The sequence below is a fragment of the Dendropsophus ebraccatus genome, chromosome 2 (assembly GCF_027789765.1).
Source record: "Dendropsophus ebraccatus isolate aDenEbr1 chromosome 2, aDenEbr1.pat, whole genome shotgun sequence".
NCBI lineage: Eukaryota > Metazoa > Chordata > Amphibia > Anura > Hylidae > Dendropsophus > Dendropsophus ebraccatus.
In genome coordinates, this window is record NC_091455.1 from 174,129,067 (window position 1) to 174,151,078 (window position 22,012).

The 22,012-nt window shown below is 44.7% G+C and overlaps 1 protein-coding gene and 1 non-coding gene across 5 annotated transcripts in view; both read right to left on the bottom strand.

The window, feature by feature from the left end:
- Positions 1–21,787, bottom strand: part of SNX10 (sorting nexin 10) — a 53,056-nt gene extending 31,269 nt beyond the window's left edge. The window contains exons 1-2 of one of the 4 annotated variants that reach the window (XM_069960447.1): positions 21,698–21,787; positions 20,487–20,535 (exon numbers count right to left, since the gene is read on the bottom strand). The gene's annotated coding sequence lies outside the window, so the exon portion shown is untranslated. Of the gene's footprint in view, positions 1–3,321; positions 3,357–14,556; positions 14,582–20,486; positions 20,536–21,697 lie in introns of those variants that run through there. The other 3 variants (XM_069960450.1, XM_069960449.1, XM_069960448.1) reach the window with 3 other exon arrangements.
- On the bottom strand, positions 7,965–8,159 carry LOC138784979 (U2 spliceosomal RNA). The gene has a single exon (XR_011361998.1). It is a non-coding gene; the product is annotated as a U2 spliceosomal RNA (small nuclear RNA).
- Positions 21,788–22,012: the final 225 nt, after the last annotated feature.

Here is a 22,012-nt window from a genome sequence, read left to right on the forward strand (position 1 = left end):
GTTTAATGCGGAAAGTTCCCAGTCACTTCTAAGAACGGCACAGGATGGTCATGAAACAAGTTTCTAAGAACCATTCAATGTTCCCCTTTTCAATGTTTGAAGAACAGTATTCATATCACATTTTATAGCCCTAAATGTCATCTTTGGGACTTACATATTTTTAGCCAATTATACTCTACCACCAAAATAGCACAAACTACTGCATAACTAGTATTAGTGCCCTATACACTGTAGGCTATAACCCTTATTAACATGGCCTAACAAGTAATGGCCCTTGTACCTGAACCAACGCAGCACCACAAGTGAGTTCCAATGAGCACAAATGGCACAGACACTTTACAAGGCTCAAATCAATCTTGTGGCCTTTCAACATCATGACAGCTGTAACGTCCACAAATCACGGCCAATGCTGAAGACTTCAATTGGTGTGTCTGAGCTGCAATTATAGTCTGCACTAGGGAATGTCAGCATTCTCAAGCACCACAGATCACGGATCCGTAAAATTACAGATATATGATATGGAATCCTGCAGGATTACGGGTATGTTGACATCTATATGCCCATGCACACATCCACGTGTATTTTTATGTATTTATCTATGTCTTACCCCAGTCACTGATCAGTTGAGCGGGTGATCAATCAGCGGGATATGGGATGTTGCAGCTGGAAGAGCTGCAGGAGGCCAGCCGCTATAAGCTGGACCCGGGAGCGGCGATACTGGGCACGAGGATAGGCAAGTATACTTTATTATGTCCCCACACACACCCTGCTTTTTTATTTTATGGGACTTTGCCTTTAAGGCCGATTTGCTATTCTGTGTTGGGGCTGATCTGTGTTGGGGCATCTGTCATTTTACTGAGAAAAAAGTACTGCAACTGATCTGCATCAGGAACCGCTGAGCCATAAATTTAGACACTAAGGCTGCATTCACACGTTCAGTGTTTTTCCCGGTCTGTGATTGTGGTCCGGCAGCAACCTCCATGATCAGTGCAAAACAGTCCGTTTTTCCATCCGTTTTGTATCAGTGTCCGTTTTTTTCATGGATCTGTGTTAAAGCATTTTAAATAACATTGATTACATCACATCCGTGTTTTTCACGGATGAACACGGATGTCACATCCGTGGACATCCGTGAAAAACACGGATCTCATTGATTTCTAAGGGGAATACTTTCAGTGCATCCGTTCCGAGTAATGACATGTCCTATTTTTTAACGGAACGGATCACGGATCCGTGAAATCACGGAACATCTGAATAGCCCAAAGAGCACGGACAACTTCCCGGAACGTGTGAATGCAGCCTATGAGGGGGAGATTTATCAAACTGATGTAAAGTAGAATTGTCTTAGTTGCCCCTAGCAACCAGATTCCACCTTTCATTTTTCAAAGAATTTGTGAGGAATGAAAGGATGAATCTGATTCGTTGCTAGGGACAGCTAAGACAATTCTACCAGTTTGATAAATTTGCCCCTATAAGTGACCTGTCACCCCAGCTGCCCGGGTTAAGCTGCGCAACCCTCCCCCCCCCCCCCCCCTGCTGGAGCAGTCATTCTCTATGGGCGTCGGACTCACCTCTGGTGAGCGAGTGCATGGCTTCCGACGGGATATCTCGCCAGCGGGGACCGACTCTTTGACATGGGGATTAGTATAAAGGGGCTCCACCAGGGGGACGGGCGGGCTTATCTATTTTTGTTTTTTTGCTAAACACAATAGTGCAAACTACTAAGTTATATTATACAGCCATAAAAATAACTAAATGGAGAAGACTGCAACCTGTGAATTGTGGACAAATATGAAAAATTCTGTTTGTTGCACCATAGAAACTTAAGTTTACGTGTATCTTTTTGACACTATAATAATGCGTACACCTAATGTAAACCAAAGATTGTGTGCACCTAACCTTACACAACAAAGCAGCAAAACATGTCAGCCACTGTTACTTCATAACCTTTGGTGGGAAAACCCAATATGTCCAATCCCTGCACTTCACTAAATAGGGGAAAGGATAAATGTCTTCACAATAACCTGCAGTACAATATCCTTATGTCAGCATACCTGTACAAGGGAGAGGAGATCCCTCGGTGGCCGTACAAGAAGAAATCAGCCTAGGACTATGGGCCTTTTACACAGTCCCACTACGGCCCGGTCATTTCAGTAAACGATCGCTTGATAATCGGGCAGTAAGGGTTTCATGGGCATTGTTAGCCATACCTTACCTCTCCCTGCTCCTGCTCTGCAGCTTCCCGATCCCAGAGGCAGCAGTGTCTGAGCGCCCTGTCAGCTGAGGACGGGACTGCCGTGGACGCTGCGGAGCACAGGAGAAAAAACCCGGGGTCTGGGAAAGGTAAGGTAACAGGTGTTTGGGCAATCATTAGCCATCTGCTGCAATTCAATATTACATGTAGCGATGTGCTATCAGTGGCAGACGATTTTCAGTCCAAACCTAAACCAACAATCAGCCGATGAATGTTGTCTTGTTGCCCGATTCGGACGATTCGCCCTAAGGCTGCACTTACAGACTTGACAGCTAAGGAGGCAGTACCATACTGGAGTCACAGAACTCACATCAAATATGTACAATTGGGATGGATAGGTCTACAAACAAAAAAATAAAATCTAAAACTAGGAGCAGGTTGTAAACTGCATTTTGACAGGTCTATAAAAGACAGAATAAAGATTTTTTCCTTGTAACATTGTATTCATAGTTTTTAAAAGGTGTTTGCCCCACAAACACCTCTCATGACCTCTCCTCGGGATAGATGAAGTCAGTCAGATCAGGGAGGGTCTGATCAATGGGTCTTCACTGATCATGACAACACTAGATGAATAAAGCAGTGGCCAGATATACACACTACCACTTCATTTAACTCATTTATGGGTCTTACTAAGATAACCAAGTGTTGTATCTGTCTGGCCCACAGAGCTGAATGAAGCAGCAGTATACATGACTGACTGCCAGGGGAGACATGGGACCTACAGTCTTACGACTGCTGGGACCCCCACCATCCTGCAGAGGGGTCAGGGGTTAGGTTTGGGAGAAACTCCATATAAAAGCAAAGTATAAACAAACACATTCAATTAAAAAGACCCTTATTTGTTTGAAACATAATATTATATATATATATAAATAAAACTAACTATAGAGCAAAACTGGTCATTCCACATAGTTCTTAACATACCGCGAGACCAAAGGCTCATGAGGATCTCAATTCAGAAAGAAACTAAAGAATTACTAGATAAATGTGCAGATTTAGGTCAATTCTTGCATAAAAGAGCTGCAAGTACCAAGAAGATTAGATTAAAACATGTAACGGATACATACCGTGTATGTAATAATTCAGCAGGACAGGCAGAACTTCACTTGGTGAATATTAAACTATTACAAAGTTTCACTTCCTTTTGCACAAGGAAATAAGAGAACAATATTGCTTCAGATGCTGAAATTCCCCAGGGGTGTAACTCAAACACACAGTAAAAGAAGAAATTCAGGTGAAGGGAAAACCCAAAATGGTCTGCAATATATAAGAAGCGAATGTGTTCAAGGACCAAAAGTGGGTCTGGAAGTTTGCAGACAAGTATATGAACATAAGACTTGGTTCACACCTGCCCTGTATTTTCTATTGTTCTGCTCAACAATGGGGAAAAAATAGTCACCAGCAGATCTGTTTCTTGCCAGACACACACGGCACCTTACGGACGCCAATGACTTCACTGGGATCTGCCAAGTTTTCCGCATGGTGTAAATAGTGCTGCACTATATAGTCCAGCTTTTGTGACAGAACCTACAATGGAAGAAGCCAGAGGAGCCTCTAACATAGATGTAAACCCAGAATAATGCTCTATATGAACATGAGGCAACCTACAAAGGTGTTTTTCACAAGAAAAATTGAAGGGGGGGGGGGGGGGTGTACTAATGCTTGATCTCACAGTCCTTCCTGCACCAATACCCCAATACACAAGAAGTGCTGCAATGAGATCTCCCAGTGCCCCTTAGGAATCTGAATATGCACTCTCCAAAATGTATAAGATAACATGGACAACAAGGTCTATAAAAAGGAGATCAGAATACTATATAAACACTCACTCTTTCCAACCCCCCATACCATGAAGATCAATGACTACATTGGCCCCTCAATTCAGCTACATGGACCATGGACAATGCACATGACTAAACCGTGGAGCATTTTCCTGCATGAGCGGCCCAGGTCACTTCTCTGCGGTGGTGGAATCGCGTGTTTAGTAGGAATTTGTAAACTTTTATGTTCAGAAATAGAAATTCACTTTCAATATCATGGTACATTACCACATAAATACGTGACCTACAAAGATCAAACAGCCGAACTAACTCCCATGTAACTAGACCACAACACACACACAATACGTCCATTTAGGAAGTGCTGGGTGACGGCACAGATCCCTGGCACAGATAGCCAGTATAGGGCTGGGCGATATGGCCTAAAATTTATATCACGATATAAATTGATGCATGCACGATATAACACGATATATATTTTTTTTTTTGCCAGTCATCAGCCCTCCCCGATGCCTTCAGCCCCCTTTGTGCCAGTTATCACCCCCCCTTGCCAGTCATCAGCCCTCCCCTGTGCCATCAGGCCCCCCTTGGCAGTCATCAGCCTTCCCTTGTGCCAGTTATCACACGCCTTGCCAGTCATCAGCCCCCCGTTGCCAGTCATCAGCCCCGCCCCCAGTGCCAGTCATCTCCCCTCTCAGTTTTCCAGCCATTTCATGTGCCAGCCATCATGTCCCCCCAGCCAGGGCCATCATCAGCCCCATGCCAAGCCATCTGCCGCCCCCTACCCCTCTGCTACTTACCTTTCCTGCAGGGCTGGCTGATGGGAGTCCGGGAGGCGAGACGGGCCGCGTCTTCTTCCCAGCATGCACTGGGAGACCTGACGTCACACGCATCAGCGCACTAGCGCGCTGACGATGCGTGAACGGAAGGCCCTGCAGCGCGGTACCATGGAGCGGTAAGTGAGAAGCTAATTCACTACCGCTCCGTGGTATATCGCGATATAACGATATGCCAAAAATCTATATCGTCAACCGAATTGATGACGATATTTTGGCATATCGTTTATATCGCCCAGCCCTAAGCCAGTACATCCGATAACACGATTACTTTGTAAGTTGTATTTTCTTCCATGTAAGAATATGATGGTGTAGTAGGACTAGTCAATAGTTGGATCAAATTATATCAAAGGGGGGGGTTCTAGTTTTAATGCATCCACATTTCAAGACCTCTGATTGCTTAGCTTATAGTCAGAATAGAGAAACAAGCATTGAGCTTATATTGTATGGATGGGGGTTGATACATTCCAGTCTAGGACAGTGGTTTATAACCTGTGGATCTCTAATTGTTGAAAAACTACGAGGTGGAAACAACTAAAAAGCCACATGCTGGAGACCACAGGCCTAAGAAATACTATAGGTGCTGTATACCAGTAACACAAATGAGGACTGGCTATTATGTATCAGTACAGGTAGAATGTGTAACACGAAGACTGAGCGGTTTGGCTCACAGAGTATTATCTTATTGTTGCAAACTTTCAGTTGTTAGAACTATAAAAATGATGAATTTATTTTTGTCCTTTCAATATAACAATACTAATTTTTAAAAAATCTAGTTAAAAGGGTTACTTCAGGCAACTTTAAAACCAGGTAGGGCAAAGGGTGGTGGGAACCTAACAATCAATTGATACTTACCTATCCCGGTGCCCCCACTTTCGGTTACCTGTAGATATCGGTCCAGAGACATGAAGGCCCCAATCAGCCTATCAGTGACTGAGGCAGGACACCTCTGCAGTCACTGTCTGGCTAGTTGGGTAGTTCCTTTGAGAGTATAAGGACACAGGAACCTAGAGATACAGGAGACCAGTGAATGACAGTGACTGTTAGCGTTGTGGCAGACCTGGGATAGGTAAGCATCACTTGATTGTTATGCTTCCGCTACCCCCTGCCCTCCCTGTTTGTTTGTTTTTTTTAATTTACATGGAACACCCCTTTAAATTTTATTTCATCCTAAAACACAAATCACTACTGTACTGATGATTTTCCAGGATAGTGCTTGAATGTACTAATAGAAAGTATACAATATAGAAAGTAATAGAGCTTGAGTTAAGGTAACAGAACGGCTAATAGAACGGTTGTGTATGGTATTACAATTCAGCTCCATTTACTGCAATAGAACTAAGTTGCAACACCACACTGAAACGGAGGATAAGAGGGATGCTACGGTAGACATTTCTGGAAGAAAGCAGTCATGTTTTTCTAAGCCTGGATAACCCTCTTTAATGGACTGGATCCCTAAACAGTGTTAAAGAGGATGTACCACCAGGATCGAACGGCGCCGTCACGGGGAAGCTCGGGGGGTGCTCAAGCACTGGAGGTAGGCCAGCCCGCCTCCAGTGGGAGGGAATTCCCTACCCTTTATGATGCGGCTCCATTCATTCTAAGGAATTCCCTCCCACTGGGGGCGGGCCGGCCTACCTCCAGTGCTTGAGCACAGTCAGGCTCCGGTGCATAGAACGGTGCTGTGCACGGGAACCGGGCCGCAGTCCGAAAAATGCACACACATCACATCCATAGATTTGGAAGGAAGGACTCTTTAAATGTCGGCTCCTCTAAGACATTGTGGATAACCATTTCCATACTTATAACCATTTCCATACATTATAAGTATGATTTTGTTCTGGTATAGTCACGTTATTTTCCAGTTATACATTATCAGTAGTTTCTAAATCAGGAGTTTTCCACTGTGGAAATCGCTGCCATGATGACCAAATGTTTCTGGAACATCTAACCCAATGGTGTCAGACCTGCAGCCCTGTTGCAAATCTACATATCCTATAATACCTGAACAACTAAAACTTTGGCATGATGGGAATTGTAGTTTTGCAACAGCTGGATGTCCACAGGTTTGTCACCTGTGATCTAACCTACAGGTATCTGAGAACTGGGCACCCACTAAGGTAATAGATCCACATATCCAACAGAGAATTACTGGGCACACAGGACAGACATGATCAAATGCCATCCATTACAGTAGCCTACAAGAGAACAACCAGGATCTCGTGATCTATACCTTCAGAAACATTAACATATAAAGACCCATGGAGATCACATTTTTTGCCTGTGATGAATCAGAAGTCTGGCGATTATAAAAAGTTTTCAGCTGGCAGGGGCAGAGGGAACATAATAAACAAATCATTACTTACCTCTCCCCTTGCAAGCGATACATCACATGACCAGCTCCAGGACAACCACCAGAAGGCATTTTCCCCTGAGTTCCAATGATGTCACAACTTACATGGCTGATAGATGCCCCATCAGCTAATCAGTGACTGCAGCTGTGTACCGCCCCAGTCACTGACTGGCTGAGCAGGCAGTGCATAAACGGAGTAATGATGTTCCAGCTGAAGGAGATCCCAGAGCCCAGCGAGGGTTCTGAAGTGGCAATCCAGCGCTGGAGAGGAGAGTTCTGACTGTTTATTATGCACCCCCCTGCTGTTTGGGGGGGGGCAAGCTTCTCCTTGACCATCCAAGATTTCAAATTGAACCATCTTTCTGGATTATATAGTAAAGCACAATTGCTGAATATTGCAAACCTTGGTGTGTAAATTCGTCACCACTGGCAAAACCTGTGTTTTATTTCAGAGAATAGGAATAAAGGGGTTATCCAGTGTGGGGGCACTTTTTTTTGGGGGGGGGACCAGGGAAGAGGTGGCTGAAATAAAAGACGTCCACTCACCTCCCCGGTTCCCGCCGCTTCCTGTTGTCTGACGCCGTCCAAGACGCTACGTCTCAGGGCCGCTTAGCCACTCAGTGAAGGAGGCGGGATCCGTTTGAAGTCCGCTCGGATCCCGCCTCCTTCACCGAGTGGGTTTTCCCTAATATTGTGTGAATGGTAGGGGCTTGCCATTTTTTTTTTTTGTGTAAGTGGGTTTTTTTTTTTGCACTGAACCTGGAAGCACTGCAATACCAGGTCAATGCCGGGAGAGGACTGAGCAAGCTCTTTTTCCATCTCCCTGGTCCACAAGTCAATTTAATATATGGTCCCCAGATAGAGGATGTATCAGATATTAAACTGATGAGAACAGATACTACACTTGCAATTGTTTCGCCTCTGCTCATTCTAAGAATTGTGTAAATGGGACAATGCTGCAGTACCTCACACTGCCACTATGAAGGAAGCATCACAGAAGCTGCTTTGCTTGTATGATGCACCTTCAAATTGCTGATCTACGGGGATCCTAAGGTTATGATTAATGTTGAGAGTCTATCATATCAGTTTTTAAAGGCCGAATAACTGCTTTAAAGGGGAACTATCAGCAGGTTAGACAAATATAACCTGCTGATAGCTCCCTAGTGGGCACTGGTGCTGAAGATGAAGGTATGTCTCTTACCTTCATCCTCTATGTTGTTCCCATGTTGTTAGTTGTGACATCCATCACCTGGCCGGGGACAGTAGCCCTGCCCACCCCAACAAACACCTCTCCACGCAAAAACAGTAACCCATCTTAGGCCACCAGAACTGATAATGGGCTCGAATATGAATGTGCCCATGTAAAGCAAGCAGTGAAGAAGTTACTGTTGCACCACCTTTCCCATCTCTATGCTGTCTGGTTCTACACCTGCACCACACCAACAACAAGGACGTCTCCGCCATCTTGTCATCATCACAGGCAGCAGTATCCAGGGTTGGCCCTGGGGAACATCCATTCCACTGACCACCATTAAACAACATCAGGTGCAGCCCCTCTAAAACCTCTACAGCTCACCCCCCAAGATAGACAGATTTAAGGGAGGTCCCAGAGAACAGATTGCCCCTGCAAAAGCCCTCGGGACCCCAAGTGACCTTGACAAGTTTGTGAGAGAAAAGGCTGCAGTGTACTACAAGGCCCAGCAGTCCCATAGGTAGTCACATTGCTCTGAACCCAGTTGATCAGAAATAACCCAGGGCAGTTGATCAGAAATCTCCTCACATCCAGAGCTGAGGCGACCATCCAGCTACGTTTCTCTGCAATGAACTGACTCAGACCTGAACAGGGCCTTTACTGCAGATGTGAATAAGGCCTCATACATGTATCCTGACTGTAAACACACGGTCTCGCCATTTTATAGATTATTTCTTTAATCTATATCTGGCACGATAATAAAGGGAAGCGAGTGGCAACCTGTCACTTCAGTGCTCGCTTCCGCCTCATTCTCAGCTCGCTGCCTATGCTATTACATGGACAGCAGCAGGAGCGGCTGCCCAAACGATCCTTAGATTGTTCAGGCTACCCAATGAAGTCATTGACTGGCATGATCGTGATTCTTCAATATGTGTACATATCATGCACGTCAGTTGAGCGTGGCCTTTTAACATGCCCTATTACGAGAAACAATCATTGGTTGAGTAAACGTTTTGTGTAATAGGACCTTTAGTAATTTCAGTAGTTCCCATGATCATGTGTGACACTTACGTAAATCTATCAGATAATATAAAGTGGATAAGTGATCCTTAATGACAGAAGACACTTTATTTAATAAAGTTTGTAAGCATGAGAAAACAGGATTAAAATGTGACGCGAGAACCAAGTACTAACAAACTAATCCCACGCAAGGAAATTAGTACATTTGATCCCATAAATTTTTATCTTCTAGACGCCCTTTTATAAGGGGACCGCCATCATCATACCCCTCATACGCAGCCACTTATGCAGCTATCCATATTATTCAGTAACATCCCTTACTCAGCTGTGTCTATACTGTTTATTCATTTCAATGAGTGAGGCCTATTGTCTCTTTGTGGATATCCCATTGGTCATACCCCATCAATGATTCTCTTATGGCACTTCTAATGTTCTCTTGTGTGGTGCATGCTATTCGCCCATTTCTGAATTACACAGTTCATCAATGTTGGAAGTCCTCACCCAACCCTCTAGATACCCCAAAAAGCACAAAATCGCATCAAAATACAGCATAAGGCTATGTATGTTCCCATGTGACAATCAACAGCTATTATTTGTATAATTTATAAGAGTTGTTGGTAACTAAACAGTAGCGGATTATAACAAGCCCGTTTCGGCCCCGGTAGCCTGAGCTCCTGGGGGGCCGGGGGGTGACTGTCTCAGTTTCAGCCTCTGTAGATTTTCTGACATGGATATACATATTATATATGGATATACATATTATATATCACAGCTCAGCTAACTCTCAGCTCTGGTAAAATGAAAGCTGAGCTGAGATTGGCTGCTATGGGCAGTTTACACCAGTGTATATTTTACACCCTTTGGTGAATCTGGGCCAGTATCTTTAATTCAGAACTGAACTGAAATTCTACACATTTGTTTACTTCCCATTTAAAGTTGAAGTAGGTGCACGCAACTCCAATTAGATCCAATAGGGATCGCACGCATTATGGTCTCATTGATTGTCCATATCCATGGAGCTGATATACACTATGTTGGGAAAAATGCCACAAAAACTGCACTATTGTGGAGAAAAAAAAGGGGGGGGGGGTCTTTTCTTGGCATTTAAAAAAAAAAAAAAAACTCTGAAGCAGGCATATAGGAAACACTTCATATCCTGGTTTTGGCTAAAATATGAACAAAATACTAATCAATACTATATGAAAACACAGCTTTAGGGCTTATTCCCACATCCCGTATTCCAAGGAAGAAACTGAAGAGAAGTCTTGTAGTGAAATCTTTCCCCATCTGGCATCATGTATCAATATCATGCTGGGAGCAGCGTGTGCAATACGGGATGTTGAAATAAGCCTTAGGGATTTGACAAGTAGTGGGTTCCCTCAGCCACCAAGTACACCACTGCACAGCCATCTACTAGATTTAGGGAGCTTTCACACGTTCTGTTTACACGATCTGTGCATAGAATATGTGCTACGGACCAGAATCACAGGACTCCTGACAAGAGCTCTGAGTCACGTACCGGATTCGCAGCGAAATCCGCTGCGAATCCTGGTACTGTGACCTTCAATGGGGTTACATACCCGAGTATGTAGCACTGGCCCCTTTAACTCCCCACCGCCCGCAGCATACGTTACCATCTCGGTGCCGCGGCTGCATCTGAGGCTTCTGTCAGTCCCGCTCAGCCAATCAGTGCACCACCCCACGGCAGTCACTGATTGGCTGAGCAAGACCGCCGGGAGCCTCAGATGCAACCGCGACGCAGAGCAGGGTCTGTATGCTGCGGGCGGTGGGGAGTTGAAGGGGCCGGTGTTACATACTCATGTGTATAGGCACCCTAGGTTACAGAACCCCACCCAAACTGGAGACAAGAGTGCTGTTGTCTCTGAAAAGAGCTGCCATGTTTTTATAGTGCTGGATAACCCCTTTAAATTTTCACACTACAATACTGACACAGCAGGGAGGCACTACAGTCGTGGGAAAATTTAAACTGATTCAGAACTCCAAGCATCATAAATGATGATGCCAGGAACTCCGCATTCTGTTCGGCAGCACATCATTCGTATGTATATGGACCGTGCACTGACCGCATGAATGCCCCCTTCCTTTAAAGGGGTTATCCAAATTTAGGAAACCACAACTACCTTTTTACAAAAACAGTACTCCACCGATCTCTAATTTGTATGTGGTATTATTCAACTCCATTCACTCCAGTGAAACAGCTGCAAAACCAAACCCAAACTGAGGACAGGAGAGGTGCTATTTCTGGAAGAAAGTGGCCATGTCTTTCTAGACTTGGACAATCACTTTAAGGAGTAACTGTATCAAAAAGATTACTTTTGACATGAACTGCTAGTATGTTCAGAAATTCAAATTTTTTTTACATTCTCTCTTTACAGACAATGTAAATAAAGCTTGAATTTCTGAACATACTATGGATGCTGTAGCCGCAAGTCAGTCGCAACGGCTTTATCTCCTTCTCAGCAGCAAAACCCATTGGGATCAATAACTTTTGACATGTCTGATGACAGATAAAAAGTTAATTTTACATATTCTTTTTACCAAAGCCAATTATTGGGTAAATGAGTGTTCAAAAAAATCAGGTCTTTTGTGGAGCCAATAAAACAATTGATATTTGTTAGTTAAAGGGGTAGTCCACCAAAAAAAATTTTCTTTCAAATCAACTGGTACCATAAAGTGCCAGAGATTTGTAATTCACTTCTATTAAAAAAGTTTTCCAGTACTTAGCTGCTGTGTGTCCAGCAGGAAGTGGTGTTTTCTTTCCTGTCTTACACAGTGCTCTCTGTTGCCTCCTTCGACCATGTCAGGAACTGTCCAAAACAGGAGCAAATCCTCATAGAAAACCTCTCCTGCTGTCCAGACTCGAAATAATACAACTTCCTGTTGGGCATACAGCAGCTGATAAGTACTGGAAGGCTTGAGATTTTTTAATAGAAGTAAATTACAAATCTCTGGCACTTCATGGCAGCAGTTGATTTGAAAGAAAAAATTTTGGGGTGAACTACCCCTTTAAGACTTGTTTAACCCCTTAGCGACCCATGACGTATCTGATACGTCATGGTGCCGCTCGGGGTGTTCAAAACGGGGTCCCGCCGGGACCACGCTCTGAACGGCGCTGATCCCGGCTCACACGTGCAGCCGGGCAGTGCCTCTATTAGCCGGCGCGGGTCCCGTTGCCGCGCCGGCTAATTAAGCCTCTAAGTGCAGCTGTCAAACCTGACAGCTGCACTTAGAGGCTTCAGACCTCACGTCCCTGGTGTCTAGTGGGACGGATCTCCCCCCCCCGCGATGCAATCGCGGGGAGGAGATCCGTTCTTCTGCCCGTGCCGGGCCTCAGCGTCGGAATGACGCTGATCCCGGCTCGGCAATAGATTGCTATGGCCTGCAGCAGGCCATAGTAATCTATGACCGATCTAATCGATCTTTGCTGTGTATATACACAGCATTGATCTCTATGAGAGATCAGTGCTGTCTATATACAAGTCCCCCAGGGGGGCTTCTAGTTACAGTAAAAAAAAAAAAAAAAAGTAAAAAAGTGTTTTTATTAATAAAAAATCCCCTCCCTTAATAAAAGTCCAAATCACCCCCCTTTTCCCATTTTATAAATATAAATTAATAAATAAATAAACATATTTAGTATCGCCGCGCGCGTAATCGCCCGAACTATTAATTAATCACATTCCTGATCTCGCACGGTAAACGGCGTCAGCGCCAAAAAATTCCAAAGTGCAAAATTGCGCATTTTTGGTCGCATCAAATCCAGAAAAAATGTAATAAAAAACGATGAAAAAGTCGTATATGCGCAATCAAGGTACCGATAGAAAGAACACATCATGGCGCAAAAACTGACACCTCACACAGCCCCATAGACCAAAGGATAAAAGCGCTATAAGCCTGGGAATGGAGCGATTTTAAGGAACGTATATTTGTTAACAATGGTTTGAATTTTTTACAGGTCATCCGATACAATATAAGTTATACATGTTATATATCGTTTTAATCGTAACGACTTGAGAAACATGCATAACAAGTCAGTTTTACCATAGGACGGACGGCGTAAATGCAAAACTCCCCGAAATCAAAACAAATTTGTTTTTTTTTCAATTTGACAGCGCAAATGATTTTTTTCCGGTTTCGCAGCATATGTTATGGAAAAATAATGCCTGTCATTGCAAAGTACAATTGGTTTCGCAAAAAATAAGCGCTCATATACGTCTCTAGGTGAAAAAATGCAAGCGCTATGGACTTTTAAACTTAAAATGGAATAAGCAAAAGCGCAAAAACGAAAATAGGCTTTGACCTTAAGGGGTTAAAAGGGGACATGCAACTCACAATGATGAACTGAGGAGCGGTAAGGACCCCTGGAATATTTGTGCGGTCTGGCCCCATTACTGATCATGCCATGTGAAGGCTCAGCAAACGTGCCGATCACCAAGATCAGCGCTTGCTATTTACAGATCATCTAAAAAAGGCCTTTACCGTCAAGGTTTGATTGACAGGTCTCTATACACCCCTCCAGGAGACCTGTTATTAAAACCCAGCAGTGTGGGTTGGAGCATGCAGAAGACCACCGCCTTGAATTTATACTAACTTCCCAGCTAATTTTTTTTTCTGTAAATCATAGTGTGTTATAAAGAATACCATGTCTACTTCACGCTGCTGATAGTTACCTATAACCAACAAACTGTAAAGAGCCATATCAAACAAATGCCCTGTTACTATACCTGATAAGTATAACTACCAGTGCCTCTGGTAGCAGCGGTCTATTGCAGTTCTCTAACCGGGGGAACCCATCCCAACGTGTTGCGTAAGGCCAGGCCATGTCCTATGAGCCAATGTGAAATTCCATCAATTGTGCAAAACAAAGTGAAACGGGACGCAACTCAAATTATTTCACAACCTCAAACATTACACATTGCCCAAGTGAACTACAAACACCACAACACATGAGCTCATAACTTGGGTCCAAAAATATTGCTCCTGTCCGTCTGACAAGAACCTGTGATATGTACGACAGGGGAGAATAGGTCTAACTAAAGTGTATTCAAATACCATAATAGTTTATAAGTATAGAACAAAACCCATCACCTTCAGCGACAACCTACCTTAACTAATGTGCTAAACCTGTATTCTGCTGACAGAGGAGGAAGGACGGAATCCCCAGGCTTATCACCAGAGAGCGACACTGATAACATAATCTGGGATTGTCGATCATAAAATGTCCTTATACTTCTGAGAACTCTAATTCTAAGAGGAAGCAGAAGTGCCGATCTGCAGATTTATTGTGTACACGTCCTCTAGGCAAGCACTTTTATGACCCTCACCTTATGTCATCTGTTTGCTCACGTTGGCTTTAAGTGAGTACACAACACTAAGTGATCAGATTAACAAAGCAAAAACAGGTGCGTTATGTTATTGTCTTTGATGGGTTTTCCCCACTAAATACATTTATATTAAACTCACTGACAAAAACCAATAACGTGCCAAGGAGTTGTTATATATATATAAAGTATGTTATAACTTTATATATGTGAATGTAATAATATATGTAAGGTATTACATATTACAAGTGAAAGAATATGTTTATTGGGGACAACTGTACAATTTAAGGCCACGTTCACACTATGTAAGACAGCGGGCGTTCTGTCTGTGTAGAACGGCTGCTGTCTGTAGTTCACCCTGGCTGATACTGCAGTACCGGCCGGATGAACATAACTTCTTTGGAATTAAAAACATGGGCACATTAGGGTGTGCCCGTGTTTTAGCTAACCATAGGAGACAATGTGAAGTGTGGTCGGAGCCTCATGCTGAGGTTAAACTATGGTGATGAACAGCTGTAATACAGCGCCAAACTGTACTTTTAGTTGTCTCAAATTTTATACAGGTTATATAAAATAAAATATCTTGGCATGCGCCATCACATAGAGATTCACGGAGGTGTCATACTATAGACGCACACACACAGAACATACTGTATCTGTGTGCCATGTAATACCTAGACCTTGTTATACTAAGTAATATGTCTAATAATTTGTAAAATTACACGTTTCTCATACCTGGCCGCCTGTAGCCATGTGGAGTGAAATGATGAGGTGAGCAGAGATCGTAAATGTGAGTCAGATGGTGCCAGGAAAGCTTTAGGCGCTATGCACATGCCAAAGCCGGGTGATGCAGCCTGCACAGCGCTGCACAGAGACTGTACGGCTCCACAGCTCAATGGTGCACGGCGTGTCATATGGGAACCATCCGGTGCTGTACGAAGTCATGTGAATCACCGTACATACGGTGTCCGAAGGGACACCAATTTATAGTTTTCATTCCTTAGGCAACTACCGTAGCCAAAATTTTTGTCTGTAGACAGTATAGGACTCATTGTACTGTATAGGACAACGCAAAGGCTTTTTTTTTGTAAGGCATGCTGTGTTTTATTTATATTATTTAAGGGTATGCATGCCTCAATGCAATTTTTCATGTAACACAACAGCCTTTGTTTCATAACGACCGTTATTTATACGTAATATGAACATAACCTTAGTATGTAATTGCTGTATTAGCGTTATCTCTAATCCTTGCAGCGGAAATACACAGCACAAGCACATGACAAATCTTCCCACCAAACATGTAGGGCGGATATCACTAAGGAGTTAAAGTGATGCATATAGATGATCAATTGGGAGGCTAGAATGTGGACACCAGCCAATTAATATCTGTATTACAGTCCCAAAATATCCCTTTAAGAATATAAGGAAAATACTTTGTGTTCTGTCTTATGAAACCCAAAGAATACAAAGTTACAGAACTTGTACAGCAGCCCTATTGTGTACGCTCAGCTGGAAACATTGGCTTACAATAGCCATACAGTCTTGTGAATGAGCCCTGTGGGCTATTTTTTGTTTTATGACAGTCAGGAGTGGAAGTTTTATGATGTCAAGTTACAGCGAAAGACAAAAAAAAAAACAAAAAAAAAAAACACACAACATAAAAATACATAGTCCAGAAATATTATCTGCACTAAAACCTAGAGGTGAACCAAGGACTCACCAAAACATCTAAAAGAAATGCAGGCCCTGTCACCCCCAGAAACCAATCAGCTTTCATTTAATGTGATTGGTTGCTACAGCTAAGCGGCAGGTAATGGCTGCCAAAGGGACATTATGTATTTGATGACTCAACGCAGATGAGGATTCATTCCTAATAAATGTTTGCTGTACCTGAGGAAAGTCATTACATAACGCTAGTGATGATACAACAAAGGATGACATCACACAGATTGCTAAGGACATCTGCGCTGGTGTAACTAAAGGCCCTATTACACTAAACGATTATCGGCCGTTATGGACAATAATCGTCTGCTGTAATAGAAGACAACGATCAGCCTGATAAACAATGTCGGCTGTTCTTTGCTATCATTTGTCTTTCAACATGTTGAAAGACAAAAGACCAGGATAGCAGCGATCTGCTGCCGTCGCATTGAACAGGAGCAGCAGCAGACTGGGCAGCCCCCCCCCCCCCGACTCTCTCGCTCGCAGTGCAGGCAGTGGGCGGGGAACGAGCGCTCGTTTGCTCCTCAAAGTCGCCCTGTGTAATAGGGGCATTACATAAATACTATATACAGATGACATCACAGATCAACAGGGACATCTCATTGATGTCATTGTTTATTATATATATATTTTTTTTAATATAAATATTTAATTTACATGTTTATTTTCAAGATTATACCTTACAATTTTTTGGGCAGCCAAAGAGGAACAGACATTTCTATAACTTTTAATTCTAGGATGCATCCTCACATACAGGATCTGCTGCAGATTGATGCAGTCACACATACAGGATCTGCTGCAGAAGGATGTATTTAGTTACATTGATATCTGCAAATCTGCAGCTGATTCTTTATCCTTAGGTCTCATTCACACATCAGTAACCCCAGTCTGTAATTGCGGACCTGCAGCTGCGGACAGGATTACCAATGTGTTTCAGTAACTGTCCACATTTGCAGGTACCCACTGATTCAAATAGTTGACAGACGCACAATGGCTCAATATTTGTTTTTTTGCGGCACAGATCATGTCCCCTAAATGGATTGGTATTTGCATATATCACAAATGAATAGGGAGATATGTACTGAGGTCACGTCTATCATTGTACACACACACACATATATATCAGGGCTGTGGAGTCGGTAATCCGCAGCTCCGACTCAGACTCCTGAATTTTATGAGGACCGACTCTGACTCTTGCTCCTTCATAAATGGCCGGTCAGATACCAGGGGAGTTACTTATCACACTGGTTCAGCAGCTTCTCCCTAATGTCCTACATGATCCTGGGGCGACTCCTGAGTGAATGAGGAAAGATATGAAGCAGATTCTCCTGTGTGTGTGCAGTGGATGCAGCCAGTCTCCAGCCTCCATGTCCTGAACTACTCACAACTAGACTAGATGGAGCAGGTGGTCTTTTCCTGCTGACAATCTTCTATTTTTCTAACTAAAATATTCACCATACACACAGAAACCTGATACCTGTAATATAGAGAGGTCACTGTGGGTGCACGCCATAGCACACACACACACAGCCTGTTGCAGCCATAGCGCGCGCGCACACACACACACACACACACACACAGCCTGCTGCAGCCATAGTGCACACACACAGCTTGCTGCAGCCATAGCGCACACACACACACACACAGCCTGCTGCAGCCATAGCGCGCACACACAGCCTGCTGCAGCCATAGCGCACACACACACACACAGCCTGCTGCAGCCATAGCGCACACACACACAGCCTGCTGCAGCCATAGCGCACACACAAACACAGCCTGCTGCAGCCATAGCACACACACATACAGCGTGCTGCAGCCATAGCACACACACACATACAGCCTTCTGCAGCAATAGCACACACACACATACAGCCTTCTGCAGCCATAGCACACACACATACAGCCTTCTGCAGCCATAGCGCACACACACACAGCCTGCTGCAGCCATAGCGCACACACACACAGCCTGCTGCAGCCATAGCGCGCGCGCACACACACACACACACAGCCTGCTGCAGCCATAGCACACACACACAGCCTGCTGCAGCCATAGCGCGCGCGCACACACACACAGCCTGCTGCAGCCATAGCGCGCGCACACACACACAGCCTGCTGCAGCCATAGCGCGCGCACACACACACACACAGCCTGCTGCAGCCATAGCACACACAGACACACAGTCTGCTGCAGCCATAGAACACTGAAGAAAAACACCACATTGAGGACAGAGGTTACAGCTGCACTACTTATGTCTTTTCCTCCTCCTCTATATTACACAGGATATCTTCATATTACACTGCTGCTCATACAATCATCCAGCATCCAGGAAGAGAACAGCACAGATCTCCCCCCACACAATGGACTCTTCCAGCTCAGAAACAAGCTGCCAAATAGTGACCGACAACTTTTCCTCAACCACCCTTATGTAATAGGGCCAGTGTCCTATTAGAATGTCTCTCATAATATGTATTGATGAGCAAAACTTCAAAAACATCAAAACTAAATTCTTAATTGTTCTAAGATTTTCTTTTTAAAGCTGGAGTCGGTAAATTTTTTCCAACTCCAGCCAACACTAGTTCCTACTCCGACTCCACAGCCCTGATATATATATATATATATATATATATATACACACATATATATATATCTGATGACATCACACAGATTATAATAGAGACTATATATAACACACACAAGTCACTGATGTCATCACACAGATCACTGGGGACATCTGTCAATTACTTTTTGAGTCCTACCACATTTTTTTGAAGCAAATGTATCCCCTTGGTTTCTCCACCAAATAGAAACAGATAATGAAACATAATTTTTTCTAATCTGTATCTATTTAGTGATTGTCATTTTTTTATTCCATTTTAGTACATGATTATAGAGGCTGCCATCCTACTTGAGATGTTTTTCATTTACAACCCCCATGGACACAAGGACCATCTCTAGACCCTATTCTTTGTAATGGGGGAGGTTTGTATGCATACCCATTGACCTCTGTGACCTGTCCAATGGTCATTCTGCAGGGAGGAGGGGGAGGCTGAGCTGCCATTGTCTTATCTATATACTGGTGTCAAAAGGGATAAAAGTTGATGGTGGGACAACCCCTTTAACATAAGGATAGATCCAATTTTATATTTCTTTTGAGTGTGGTGCCCTAAAGTCTATTAAAGGTATAGTATTCCCATCTCAGCATGTTATCTCCTATCTGCAGACCCCCAATGTGTGGGGGTCTGACCACTGGGACCCCTACTGATCTGTAGAACAGAGGTGAAAAGTCTCCCTAGAATGAACAGAAAGCAGCGTATGGCCAGCACTATACTCCACACAATGGATGGAGTGCTAGTCATTCTTATATATGCTTCTTCTCCTCTGTTCTGCAGATCAGTAGGGGTCACAGTGGTCAGACCTTCATAGTCAGCATGTTACTTACTATCCTTCAGATTAAGCCTTTAAAGGGTTATCTAGGATTAGAAAAAAAACACAGATCCTTTTTTGCAAAAACAGCACCACCCCCGTCCTCAGGTTGTGTGTGGTATTTCAGCTCAGCTCCATTCACTTCAATAAAACAGAGCTGCAAAACCCCATCCAAACTGAGGACATGAGTGGTGCTGTTTCTGGAAGAAAATAGCCATGTGTGTTCCTAACACCTTTAAAGCTCTGTTCACACTAGTGGCTTCAGATGTGAATCGAGGCAGACAACACATTCTGCCAGATCTCTGGTATGATGCCTACCACGATGCTCCACTGTGGTATGGGCTATTTTGACAAGACGTTGAATAGCACTTACAATACTATACCTATTGCCTAATATCATAGGAATCTGCAGCCCAAAGCTATGTGGCCCCTCACAGCTGTCTGTGTGATAGCCGGCATTCATCCTGCCCAAAAGCACAGAGCCTGGAGCAGAACGATTTTCATGCAGCCCTTTAACCCTTTAAATCGCACTCTTTTTGGCCAGTTACTTTGTATGTGCAGCACTCACCTGGGGCTCCTCTCTCCAATGTAGTACGAACAGTTTCCTATAGTAGTAACTAGATAGAAACAAGAAGAGGTTTCCTGTGAAATAGCTGTAAAAACATTTCCTGTGCAATTGCTGTGTAATGTATCTGTGCTGCCTGTAGACTAGTGGCGACAGCTACCCCCAAGCTAGCCACCGCAGCTACCCCCAAGCTAGCCACCGCAGCTACCCCCAAGCTAGCCACCGCAGTTACCCCCAAGCTAGCCACCCCCAAGCTAGCCACCGCAGCTACCCCCAAGCTAGCCACCGCAGCTACCCCCAAGCTAGCCACCGCAGCTACCCCCAAGCTAGCCACCGCAGCTACCCCCAAGCTAGCCACCCCCAAGCTAGCCACCGCAGCCACCCCCAAGCTAGCCACCGCAGCTACCCCCAAGCTAGCCACCGCAGCTACCCCCAAGCTAGCCACCGCAGCTACCCCCAAGCTAGCCACCGCAGCTACCCCCAAGCTAGCCACCGCAGCTACCCCCAAGCTAGCCACCGCAGCTACCCCCAAGCTAGCCACCGCAGCTACCCCCAAGCTAGCCACCGCAGCTACCCCCAAGCTAGCCACCGCAGCTACCCCCAAGCTAGCCACCGCAGCTACCCCCAAGCTAGCCACCGCAGCTACCCCCAAGCTAGCCACCGCAGCTACCCCCAAGCTAGCCACCGCAGCTACCCCCAAGCTAGCCACCGCAGCTACCCCCAAGCTAGCCACCGCAGCTACCCCCAAGCTAGCCACCGCAGCTACCCCCAAGCTAGCCACCGCAGCTACCCCCAAGCTAGCCACCTCAGCTACCCCCAAGCTAGCCACCGCAGCTACCTTCATCAAGCCATGACAGCTACCCCCAAGCTAGCCACCACAGCTACCCCCAAGCTAGCCACCACAGCTACCCTCCCCAAGCCACCACAGCTACCCCCAAGCTAGCCATGGCAGCTGTATGCTGGGGGTTGTAGTTTTGCAAGAGTTGGAAAGCACTCCTGCAGACAATGTGGACAGCTGTCAGTGCATGGTGGGAGTTGTAGTTTTGCAGCACTAACACAAGCAGCCACATTGTAATAGTCGTTGCTATGTCCCTGCAGTAACCCGATCTCCTGAGCTGTGTGTGTGTGTGAGGAGCTCAGTCACCACTGACCGCACAGGACGCTGCACTCTGTACAACAGTCTATACACACAGTATTCCCATTCATCTACTCACAGTGATCCCGTGCACCCCTCTGCTCTCCGGACAGCTGGAGCCGGCCACTGACACTGACACGTGATGACACTCAGCACCCACACGCACGGCCACGCCCACCTACCGGTATCTACACACTTCCGGGACAGAATTCCAGCTCTTTGGGTGAAACCACTAACAACAGAATGTGGGGGTGGAGAGACGAAGGAATGTGTAGTTGCATTATTCCTGATGACTCATAGATGAGACAGTAACCTTTGTCACCGTATAATATTTTTAGGTTTTTTTTTTCCTGCAGTTTTTTCATTTGTATCCCTATTTAACCCTATATGGGAT